General features: G+C 44.8%; 5 non-coding genes across 5 annotated transcripts; 4 read left to right on the top strand and 1 right to left on the bottom strand.

Annotated features, from left to right (window-relative positions):
* Positions 1 to 535: 535 nt before the first annotated feature.
* On the bottom strand, positions 536 to 642 carry LOC111726619. Its single transcript, XR_002774357.1, has one exon. It is a non-coding gene; the product is annotated as a U6 spliceosomal RNA (small nuclear RNA).
* Positions 643 to 3,583: 2,941 nt separating this feature from the next.
* On the top strand, positions 3,584 to 3,655 carry TRNAE-CUC. The gene has a single exon. It is a non-coding gene; the product is annotated as a tRNA-Glu (tRNA).
* A 2,092-nt stretch (positions 3,656 to 5,747) lies between these two features.
* TRNAG-UCC lies at positions 5,748 to 5,819 on the top strand. The gene has a single exon. It is a non-coding gene; the product is annotated as a tRNA-Gly (tRNA).
* An 862-nt stretch (positions 5,820 to 6,681) lies between these two features.
* TRNAH-GUG lies at positions 6,682 to 6,753 on the top strand. The gene has a single exon. It is a non-coding gene; the product is annotated as a tRNA-His (tRNA).
* An 843-nt stretch (positions 6,754 to 7,596) lies between these two features.
* Positions 7,597 to 7,669, top strand: TRNAK-CUU. The gene has a single exon. It is a non-coding gene; the product is annotated as a tRNA-Lys (tRNA).
* Positions 7,670 to 12,087: the final 4,418 nt, after the last annotated feature.

Below are 12,087 nucleotides of genomic sequence, written 5' to 3'. Positions count from 1 at the left end.
TTAGACAACATTTCAACATTGTTACTTTATTGTTTTATTTATTTACTTATTATTTTTTGTAGAGACAGAGTCTCACTCTAGCGGGCTGTTGCGTCACAGCTCACAATGCCCGGCCTACCACAATGCCCGGCTATTTTTTTGTTGCAGTTTAGCGGGGGCAGGGTTTGAACCCACCACCCTCAGTATAAGGGGCTGGCGCCTTAACTCACTGAGCCACAGGCACAGCCCCAACATTGGAACTTTGAAAACAAACAAAAATAACAAAAAGAACCCCCACCATGACTCTATACCCTACTACCCAAACCCTGTGGCTACCATTAATGATTCGATTTTATTTTTCATTCATTGTCAAAAGTATTTTCTGATGTAAGAGAGCTTTGGGAGTGTGTAGTTACTTTTAAAACTTTCTATTTGAACTGATGGGCACAGAGTTAATCACATGGTGGTCATCTGAGCAAACAAACAAACAAAAAATCCTGAGAGGAGGCTTTTGATTGTTTATTTCATTTTTTTCCCTCAACTTTTTTTTTTTTTTTTAAATATGGAACGCTTCACGAATTTGTGTGTCATCCTTGCGCAGGGGCCATGCTAATCTTCTCTGTATCGTTCCAATTTTAGTATATGTGCTGCCGAAGCGAGCACTCCCTCAACTTTTTGTTTGAAAAAATTCCAAACCTATATTTGATTCATTGTCAACATTTTGCCACATTTGCTTTCTTCTTGTGTCATGCCCAGGAGTTCCACAAAGACCACATTTCCAAGCAAGTCCAATTCACTGCAGAGTCCCTATATTGAAGAGCTGGCTGGTGACTGCCTCACACCCAACATGGGGGTTCAGAGAGCAGCCCCGAGTTGTCTGAGGCTCTGACTTTTATAAGGCAAAATTTTTCCGGGGCAAGCAAGCATAGTTACCGAAGTGAAAACAGCAGTTAGGGGAAATCAGGAGGGTAAGGCGGCTTAGTCAGTTTACACAATGCTATGATCATGAGAGCAATTAGCAATTTTTTCTTTACAAAGCAGGTACAATTTACAATGTCCCAAGGTAACGGTAACGCAGGGAGGGGGACTCATAGGTGAGGGTTCTAAACAGCATGATCATAAAAAGCTATAATCATAAGGGCTACTTGGTCAGTAACTTACATTAATAACAACTTTAGCTAAAGACATTTACAGTTACAATGGGAGGGAAAACAATAAACTAATTTTATTGGAGGTAAAAAGGAGTAAATAGTAAAATGGAGTTAAACTTGTTCTGTTAACATTTCAATATTATATATGGAGGGTATGAAGATCACTTTAACATAATCATGAAAGTTGTCAGAAGGGTAGTTAGTGACTGTCTACACAGTATTAATAATTCTTTTTTTTAGAGACAGAGTCTCATTATGTGGCCCTCTGTAGAGTGCTGTGGAGTCAGCTCACAGCAACCTCCAACTCCTGGGCTTAGGTGATTCCCTTGCCTCAGCCTCCCCAGTAGCTAGGACTACAGGTGCCCACCAGAACGCACAGCTATTTTTTTTCTTGCAGTTTGGCCAGGGCCGGGTTTGAACCCTCGGTATATGGGGCCAGCACCCTACTCACTGAGCCACAAGGACTACCCACTATTAATAATTCTAACAGTTCTAACCAGGTACACTTAAAATACTATGCAATGAGCTGGGAGGCAAGTGGAACTGATTTTTTTTTTCTTTAAAGCAATAAAATGTAACAAAACAACAGAATGCAATTAGGTCTGCTTTGCTTTCTCACTGATTCTCAAGACCAAGAATTATAACAAAATGGAGTTAGGCTTGCTTCTCTTTCACCTTAACACTCGTCTCTCATAAAGGTAATTTGCAATACATTGAAGGGGATGGTTTTAAAAGTTCCTTCAATGCATACAATCTTCTTTCTTTCTCTTCACAATATATACATACATATATATTTCTTTTTTAGAGACAGAGTTTCACTTTGTCACCCTCGGTAGAGTGCCGTGGCATTACAGTTCACTGCAACCTCTAGCTCTTGGGATTAGGTGATTCTCTTGCCTCAGCCTCCCCAGTAGCTGGGACTACAGGAGCCTGCCACAACACCCAGCTATTTTTGTTGTGGTTTGGCCAGGGCTGGATTTGAACCCACCATCCTCAGCATATGGGGCCAGTGCCCTACTCACTGAGCCACAGGTGCCTCCCTCCTCCTCCTCCTCCTTCTTTTTTTTTGAAACAAGAATCTCTGTTGCCACAGCTGGAGTGCAGTGGCAATCATCGCAACCTCCAGTTCCTGGGTTCAAGCAATCCTCCTGCCTAAGCCTCCAAAGTGGCTGGGAATACAGGAATGCACCACCATGTCTAATTTTATTATTATTTTATTTTAGAGATGGCATCTCACTCTTGTTCTTAACTCTTACTGAGGCTGGTCTTGAACTCCCGACCTCAAGTGTTCCTCCTGCCTTGCCCTCCCAGATTGTTAGGATTGTTAGTGATGTAAGTACAGCACTTGGTCTAGATTTATTTTTTGTTAAAATTTAGTAATCTGGGTGTTGTAATTTCTGTAATTTCTTTCAGTTTTTGGAGATTTTTTTTCTTTTAGTGCTTCAATTATTTTCCCTCTTTGATTTGTTCTCATTTCTCTTTCCAGAACGCCTTTTATTTAGTCCAGTGTTTGGGGAGCCTGGATTTATTTCATAATGTTCCTGTCATTCTTAATTTTTTCCCCTCTTTTTTGCATCTTTCTTTTATGGCTTTCTTTTTTTCTTTTCTTTTCTTTCTTTCTTTTTTTTTTTGAGACAGAGTCTCAGTTTGTCACCTTCGGTCGAGTGCATGACGTCAGAGCTCACAGCAACCTCAAACTCTTGGGCTCAAGTGATTCTGTTTGCCTCAGCCTCCCAAGTAGCTGGGACTACAGGCGTCCGCCACAACGCCCAACTATCTTTAGTAACAGGGTCTGCATCTTGCTCAGCTGGTCTACCAACTGGTGAGTTCAGGGAATCCACCCACTTCGGCCTCCCAGAGTGCTAGGATTACAGGTGTGAGCCACCGTGCCCGGCCTTTCTCATATTTAACAATTTTGAAGTTCTAAGATCTCGTGCTTCCTTTAGTCTCCTACTAGCAAGTGAAGTTCAGATCCTGCTGAACACCAGGATTTCTCTGTCATATTCATTTTAGCCTGTAAAATAAGGTGTATAAATTCACGTGACAGGAAAAAAAAGCTACAATAGGCCCGGTATCTCTCAGCATTACCTACACGATGTCCTTTATATTACTTAAGGAGAAATTCCTGGTTGTTTTGGGCAAAAACCTTACTTTTCTACTGAACATAGTGAGGAAAGCAGTCTAACTACAAGTACCGGAGTTTCCTCTCTTGTGGGGGGGCTCTGTGATCATGGGTACATAATCCTCCCTCGGCTCTGAGAGCCAGGCTCAGGAACTCTTTCACAGTGTTTTTTACTCCAAAAGAAAAGTACTAAGTAGTCTAATGTAGCCCAGCATTCGAGAATTTCAAAATCTAAGTAGTGAAAATAATACACAGGAAAAACAGGAAGTGTACGTGGAAACAACACATTTAGTTAGAATGATATAATTTTAAGAGGCAGCTCTTACCAGTTTCCCTGGTGGTCTAGTGGTTAGGATTCGGCGCTCTCACCGCCGCGGCCCGGGTTCGATTCCCGGTCAGGGAAAGTGTGTTTTTTCACTACTTCAAATTCAAGCACTTGTATGTTATGTATATATATTGTATACTTAAACGTGCTATCTTCCTCTTGCAGAGGGTTAGCAATCTATGCACGCCTTCTTCATTTTGCTTTTTTCATTTAATTCATATTCATATTGAGAAGTAGTTACAAAGTAGACATGAAGAGCTTCTTTATCTTTTTCTTATGGCATATACCATTACATAATTATAACATTTGGGTATTCCATAATTATAACAGTTAAGTCCTATTGATGGACACCGGTTATTTCTAACCCTTTACTATTACAAAAAACTCTACAGTATGACCTTGTACATAGGTCATTTTGCATGTTTGTGCAAAAAATACCCAGGAATCAAAATGCTTGTTCAGAAGGTATGTGTGCATTTGTGGATAGATATTCCAATTTGCCTTCTGTAGACATCATACCAATTTACACTCTCATTAGCAATGTAAAATGTAAATACAACTTTTTTAAAAACCTCATTTTTTTTTTCATCAAATAGATTTAATCAATCGCATTTCTGGACTTTTAGGGGTTTTTCCTCCTAAAATTATGCTTATAGAGGTAACACTTTGATGATTATCTGTGTAGTTATATTTTGGGAATATATCTCTAGATGTTTCCTTAGGGTAAATTTCTTTCTTTTCTTTTTTTTTTTTTGAGACAGAGCCTCAAGCTGTCACCCTGGGTAGAGTGCCATGGCATCACGCTCACAGCAACCTCCAACTCCTGGGCTCAAGCGAGTCTCCTGCCTCCGCCTCCCAAGTAGCTGGGACCACAGGCGCCCGCCACAACGCCCGGCTATTTTTTGGTTGCAGCCATGATTGTTGTTTGGCGGGCCGGGCTGTATGCGAACCTGCCAGCTCAGTTGTTTGTGCCTAGGCCTTAGCCGCTTGAGCCACAGGCGCCGAGCCAGGGTGAATTTCTTAAAGTGGAATTACCACTGCATATCACTTATCAAATAGATTAAAGAATTAAATGTGAGACCTGGAACTATTAAAAAGGCAGAAGAAGGGCAGCGCCTGTCGATCAGTGGATAGAGCGCTGGCCCCATATACCGAGGATGGCGGGTTCAAACACGACCCCGGCCAAACTGCAACAACAACAACAACAAATAGCCAGGTGTTGTAGTGGGCGCCTGTAGTCCCAGCTACTTGGGAGGCTGAGGCAAGAGAATCGCCTGCGCTCAGGAGTTGGAGGTTGCTGTGAGCTGTGATGCTAAGGCACTGTACCGAAGGCGATACAGTGAGATTCTGTCTCAAAAGGAAAAAAAAAAAAGGTAGAAGAAAACATTAGTGAATAATTATCTTAATTTGAGGCTAGAAAGGACTTTTTAAAGATAAAAACAAATCATAAAGGACAAAACTAATAGATTAGGCTATATAAAAACAGAAGTATTCTGGCCTAAAAACCTGGTAAGTAATATTAAAAGATAAATGATTTTTTAAAAAAGTAGAGGAAAATGTAAATACCCAATAGAAAAATAGACAAAGCACATGACTTAGTCTCAAAACTAATACAAATAATTGGTAAAGTTATAAGAAATGATCAACCACATAGTGATAAAATAAATGCAAATTAAAATAGATCCTCCATATTTTTATCCTCCATGTTAGTAGAGATGAAAAGAATGACGATATCTATCGACTAGTGTAATCTGGTGTAATAACTCTCTACACATCGGATTGGCAATATGTATTCAAAGCTTAAACATGTGAATATCTTTTCAAGGCAATTTTACTGTTATGCATTTGTCCTAAGAAAATTCTCAAATGAGTAACAATGTGTGTATAGCTAATTCCCACATCAGTCTTAACTGGTCTCTGGATTTCAGAGGCTACTTTCAAATAGCAACAGAAGAAACTAGAATTGGCTTTCATTAAAGCTAATGAAAAAAGAAATTACGTGAAACTAGAAATTACACAGAAATTTTAATAGGAGAAATCCCAGAGAGCTTTCTTTTTTTCCTTTGGCTTTGTGGTCTAAATTTCTCTTAATGAAACACAAAATGAATTGTGGGACCAAAACTTGAGGAGGTATCCACATAAGAAAGCAAACAAAAGCTTTTCCTCGAGTGCGTTGGTGGTATAGTGGTGAGCATAGCTGCCTTCCAAGCAGTTGACCCGGGTTCGATTCCCGGCCAACGCACTAAAAGCAATTTTTATTGCTGATGTTTGCTTTTTAAAAAAATTAACAGAATAGGCCTTCCAGAAAATGGCTTTTGACCCACCTTTGTGTCCTGAGGCTGTGCCCCTGTGGAGCCTCCTTTCCCCCAAAGCAAGCCTCTGGGTATTGTAGCTGCACCGCGAGCCAAGTTTCTCTGCTGGTTCGGCGGCTGGCGTCGCGCGAGTTTACGAAAGACTCATCCTTTGGGGAGTCTTTGGGGGAAGTGTCTGAAATAAAGGCCAGTTGGATTTGTCTGAATCTGCAGAGGTGACTCTGACTTATTGAGGAGTCAGGATAAGGAAATAAGCGGAAGCGCCTGCAGTTCCAAAGAGAGAGTTCACAGCGTTACTCAGAAACAACGAAGGAAGCCAGAAAAATAATTAAGAAAGGGCCCTCACCCAGTTCCTCAGAGCACCAACTGCGCTTCTCTTCCAGTTTCAGCATTCTGGGGACAGAAACCTCAATTCCAGGGCATACGATGGAGGATCTAATTAGGAAAATACAGTGGGGTTGCCTTTCGCGCCCTTGGGCGAGATGACTTGATTCTTTGGGTGGAGGTCGGGGGCGGGATGGGGGTGGGGGATGGAAGTGGACAAAGAGGGGCTACCAGGATGTGATTCAGTACTGCTGCAGAGACTCTGTCAAATCAGGACCTAGTAGTGCCGCCTCCCCAGCAGAGGGGGTAAATTCTGGCATTGCGGAATTTAGTTTTAGAACCGGATTCAGATGTCGGAGTTCCAAGGATGCGCAGTGGAAACGTATCGGGATGTTGTCTAACGATGCAGGCGTTCCTGCTTCAAAGAGCATTAAATCTGTCCCAAAACTGCCGTCTTGCAGGTGGCGCGCCGTGATCGTATAGTGGTTAGTACTCTGCGTTGTGGCCGCAGCAACCTCGGTTCGAATCCGAGTCACGGCATATGGTTAAGTTCCGCCGGGGCAGTTCACTTTTACCCTGTTGACATAAACTTGGAATTCTGCCTTTCCTCAAGGCGGCCTCGCCGCAGTGCAGCCAACAAACGGGGTGAGAACATAGTTCCTTCCACTCGGCTCACTTCGCAGCTCAGCCAGCCACCTCCGCTGACCTACCTAAGCTACATAGTTCGTTTCAGAGAGCTATGGAGATCCACGGAGCTGTGACCAATGCTGGAGAAGTTTCCTTCTTCCTTTTCCTGATGAGAGAACCCTTCGCTGGTGACCCCGGAACTAAATGTTTCGGTTGTTATTTTACTTTAGGCGACACAAAATTTTTAGTATTTAAAAACAAACTTGTGTCCCAAATGAATAGTGAATAGGACCTCTCTTTCCAGTAACGCGTCCCATTACCCCATCCCACACCCCTGGTCGTCATAGTTAAGGGGAAGAAAAGGTTTCGGGCCCAGGAGGAAACAGGAACTGCTGCACCGCAGTCCGGGTATTCACGAGTCCCGGCGTCCCTCCTGCTCCCCGAGGGCTGCTGTTTGCTGCTCCAACCCGCGTCTCCACCTCCTCCTCCAGCACTTGGTGAGGAAGTTCCCTCACTAGAAAGAATCTGTGAAAACATCGAGGTTTCGGGCAGAAGTCGTTATTTTCGTGTCTTCCTGCGAGCCCGCCTGGCCCTGCCCAGCCCCCATCACTCTCGCTAAGCTTTGGGTTCTTCAGGGATAAAAGGCGGTTAATGCGTCCTGTAAGTCCTACACTCTGGAACGTCTTTCCTCGTGTGGTAGAACATGCGCTTTATTACAGAGAAATAGATCTATCTAGAATGCCGGTTTTCGCCAGTGCCCGGCTAGCTCAGTCGGTAGAGCATGAGACTCTTAATCTCAGGGTCGTGGGTTCGAGCCCCACGTTGGGCGCACTTGGTTTTTTTTTTCTTCACCCTCGGTCTGTTTCCATTGACTCTGCTGTAGTAACTGTTCTTTTAAACTTTTGATAAATGATTCCAGAAATAATTTCTACGAGCCCTAAATTCATCAAAAAAGAAGAATCAGGCCGGGGAGTCCAGCGTCTGTGAAGACCTAAGTTTTTCTAATCTACAGCTGACTCCTGGAACGAAGGTGAGACAACTGCGCCCCTGAGAGGACGGAGTCCCGGACCGTCAGGCTCCCGGCCACCCAACCCCGACTCTGCCCCCAGAAGACGCCTCAGGCCGAGGCCAGGTGGAAATATTCGTCCTCTGTTTGTTGGTGGGGGAGGGGAAATTCGGATGAATTTTTACTCGCTTCCCGTACGCAATACTTCCGCCACAGATGGGTTTTAAAGGCCCTTCTTAGCAGGTTAAAGTATTCTCCGCTGGGATCTGTAGGAGCGTCTATCTGTGCTTTTTAGGTTTTGAAACCATCATCCTCAAAGGGCTATAAAATACAACTCCTTTAGTAACGTCCCGGAACAAAAAGAGGAGAGGGCCTTAGAAAAGGAATCGGGGAAGCAGAGGGGACCAGCGAAGAGCAAAGAGAAGGAGGAAGAACATTAGAGCAGGAGAGCAGGGAGTTTACAGCCGCAGTCTTAATTGATAGACACAGGAGGCCTCTCCAGAGTGCTGCTCCAGGGAGCTCTGAGATCGTCATTGATTCACTGGAAAACTTTGTTATGCCCCCAAAAGCCTGAAGCGGTTTGCCTCTCATTTATTTCTGCTAAATTATCTTTCCTTGTTGGGATGAGTGGTGTTGGTTAAGTTTGACCTGCAAGATGAGCTAAGCATGGCACCACTCAACAAATTTCTTCACCAGCTGTCTTCAAAATAACCAGTACACACTAGGCCAATTACTCTCAAAGTGTGGTTCCAGAACAAGACATCTTCATTACCATGTGGGAACTTAAGAAAAATGCAAATTCTCAAGCCCCACCTTAGACCTTGCTGAATCAGAAACACGGAAGGTGGCCCAACAATTTGTGGCGTAAGATTTCTAGGCGATTTTGGATGAATGCTCAAGTTCAGGAACCACAGCATTAGAGCAATTTTCTTTCAAGATATCCCAAGATATACTATGTTCTTGGATATGAGACTCAACATCATAAAGGCAGAACCTCTTCTTCCCTGGGCGTCTGAATTTAATATCAAATTTAGTTTTAGTAAAACATCAAAAGACTTTTTTCTTTTTTATCCCAGCTAGACCTGATGATTCTTCTTCTTCTTCTTTTTTTTTTTTTTGAAACAGAGCCTCAAGCTGTCACTCTGGATAAAGTGCTGTGCGCATACAGCTCACGTTGTGGCAGGCACCTGTAGTTCCAGCCACTCCTGAGGTTGAGGCAGGAGGAGGATCGCTTGAGCCCAAGAATTTGAGGTTGCTGTGAATCTGCTATCAGGCAATATTTGTGTTTTTTTTTTTGTTTGTTTTGTTTTTTGTTTTTTTTGAGACAGAGCCTCAAGCTGTCCCCCTGGGTAGAGTGCTATGGCTTCACTGCTCACAGCAACCTCCAACTCCTGGGCTCAAGCGAGTCTCCTGCCTCCGCCTCCCAAGTAGCTGAGACCACAGGCACCCGCCACAACGCCCGGCCATTTTTTGGTTGCAGCCATCATTGTTGTTTGGCGGGCCGGGCTGGGGATTCGAACCCACCACCTTAGGTGTACGTGGCTGGCGCCTTAGCCGATTGAGCCACAGGCGCCGAGCCTTTCAGGCAATATTTGTATAAAAAGGGAGGTGGTGAGAGCTGGGTAGGGCGGCTCATGCCTGTAATCCTAGCACTCTGGGAAGCCAAAGCAGGCAGATTACTTGAGCTCATGAGTTCCAGACCAGCCAGAGCCAGAGTGAGACCCTGTTTCTACTAAAAATAGAAAAACTAGATAAGTGTTACAGTGGAAGCCTGTAGTCCCAGTTACTTGGGAGGCTGAGGCAACAGGATAGCATGAGCCCAGGAGTTTGAGGTTGCTGTGAGCTATGATACCACAGCGCTCTAACCTAGCGGACAACAAAACAAAAAGGGGATGGTTGTTACAGGAAATAATCTTACACTTTTACTTGTATATACAAGACATCCCTGGCATTATACCAAGAAATAGAAATTCCTGTGGCTCGGCGCCTGTGGCTCAGGCGGCTGGGGCGCCAGCCACATGCACCTGGGGTGGCGGGTTTGATTCCAGCCCGGGCCGCTGGACGGCAATGACAGCTGCAACCAAAAAAATGGCCGGGTGTTGTGGCGGGCGCCTGTGGTCCCGGCTGCTTGGGAGGCTGAGGTGGGAGACTCGCTTGAGCCCAGGAGTTGAAGGGTGCTGTGGTGCCACGGCACTCTGCCCAGGGGGATAGCTTGAGGCTCTGTCTCAAAAAAAAGAAAGAAATAGAAATTCTTATACTGAAAGGGCCCAGAACAGAGGTTAAAAACAGATCATGAAGTTCAAAACAGGAAGAATGAATAGAAGATTCTGTAAGGTTTGGGGAAAGGAGAGAAGAGATCAGTTTAGTACAAATAGCAAAGAATCATCTACTTTCTCTATAGTGTTGATGCCCTCCAGTCTATAACCATCAGGAACAAATTTATTTATTTATTTATTTATTTAGAGACAGAGCCTCAAGCTGTTCCCCTGGGTAGAGTGCTATGGCTTCACTGCTTACAGCAACCTCCAACTCCTGGGCTCAAGCGAGTCTCCTGCCTCCGCCTCCCAAGTAGCTGGGACCACAGGCGCCCGCCACAACGCCCGGCTATTTTTTGGTTGCAGCCATGATTGTTGTTTGGCAGGTCCAGGCTGGATTCAAACCCGTCACCTTAGGTGTATGTGGCTGGCGCCTTAGCCACTTGAGCCACAGGCGCGGAGCCTTGAAATACTTTCTGATTTGTTCAGTGCCCATAAGTCAGTGGTTAGGGTGCCGGCCAAATACACAGGGGCTGGTGGGTTCAAACCCGGCCTGGTCCTGCTAAACAACAATGATAACTACAGTAAAAAAAATAGCCAAGTGGCTGGGTGCCTGTGACTCAAGCAGCTAAGGCACCAGCCACATACACCTGAGCTGGCAGGTTTGAATCCAGCCCGGGCTGCCAAACAACAATGATGGCTGCAACCAAAAAATAGCTGAGCGTTGTGGTGGGCGCCTGTAGTCCCAGCTACTTGGGAGGTGGAGGCAGAAGACTTGCTTGAGCCCAGGAGTTGGAGGTTGTTGTGAGCTGTGATGCCATGACACTCTACCAAGGGTGACATAGTGAGACTGTCTCAAAAAAGGAAAAAAAAAAGAAATGCTCTTTGATTCTTTGATTATTGGTTGAGACAGTGACTTTGGCTAATGTTGGTGTTTTTTGAAAAAAAAAAATTTTTTTTAACAGAGTCTCACTCTGTTTGCAATCTAGAGTGCGATGACCTCATCCTAGCTCACAGCAACTTCAAACTCTCAGTTTAAGCAGTCCTGCCTCAGCCTCCTGAGTAGCTGAGACAACAGGCCCATGCTACCACACCTGGCTAATTTTCCTATTTTTGCTCAAGCTGGTCTCCTCACCTCAAGCTCCCACCTTGGCCTCCTGTAATGCTAGGATTACAAGGGTGGGCCACTACACCTAGCTATAGTTTTTAGTTTTGACTTCAGAACATCATGGCTTGCATGTCTGAGTCAGACCAGCTGTAAGATGACAGTAGTCAATGGCTACTTTTTCTTTCTCAACAGTAACTTTGGAAAATAGAAAACATGAAGCAATGCCTTTAAAAAACTGAAGGAGCCCGACTAGGTGGTTCACACCTGTAATCCTAGTACCCTGGGAGGCCAAGGCAGGCAGATTGGCTTGAGCTCAGGAGTTTGAGACCAGTCTGCGCAAGAGTGAGGACCCCCCGCCCCCGCTAAGAATGAAAAACTGAGGCAAAAAGGATCACTTGAGCCCAGAGTTTGCTGTGAGTTACGATACCACAGCACTCTACTGAGGGCAAAAAAGTGACACTTTGCCTCCAAAAAAAAATATTTTTTTGGAGACAGACTCTTACTATGTGGCCCTCAGTAGAGTGCTGTGATGTCACAGCTCACAGCAACCTCAAACTCTTGGGCTTAAGCAATTCTCCTGCCTCAGCCTCCCAAGCAGCTGGGACTACAGGCGCCCGCCACAACATTCAGCAATTTTTTGTTGCAGGTGTCATTGTTGGTTAGTTGGCTGGGCTGGGTTCAAACTCACCAACTGCAGTGTATGTGGCTGGTGCTGCAACCACTGTGCTATGGGCACTGCGACAATTTTTTTTGTTTGAAACGGAGCCTCAAGCTGTCCCCCTGGGAAGAGTGCCATGGCATCACGCTCACAGCAACCTCCAACTCCTGGGCTCAAGCGAGTCTCCTGCCTCAGCCTCCCAAGTAGCTGGGACTACAGG

Source organism: Otolemur garnettii, unplaced genomic scaffold (assembly GCF_000181295.1).
Source record: "Otolemur garnettii isolate 467f Iridium unplaced genomic scaffold, OtoGar3 scaffold00073, whole genome shotgun sequence".
Classification (NCBI taxonomy): domain Eukaryota; kingdom Metazoa; phylum Chordata; class Mammalia; order Primates; family Galagidae; genus Otolemur; species Otolemur garnettii.
The sequence above is the reverse complement of the archived record's forward strand: the minus strand, read 5'-3'. Positions and strand labels throughout refer to the sequence as shown.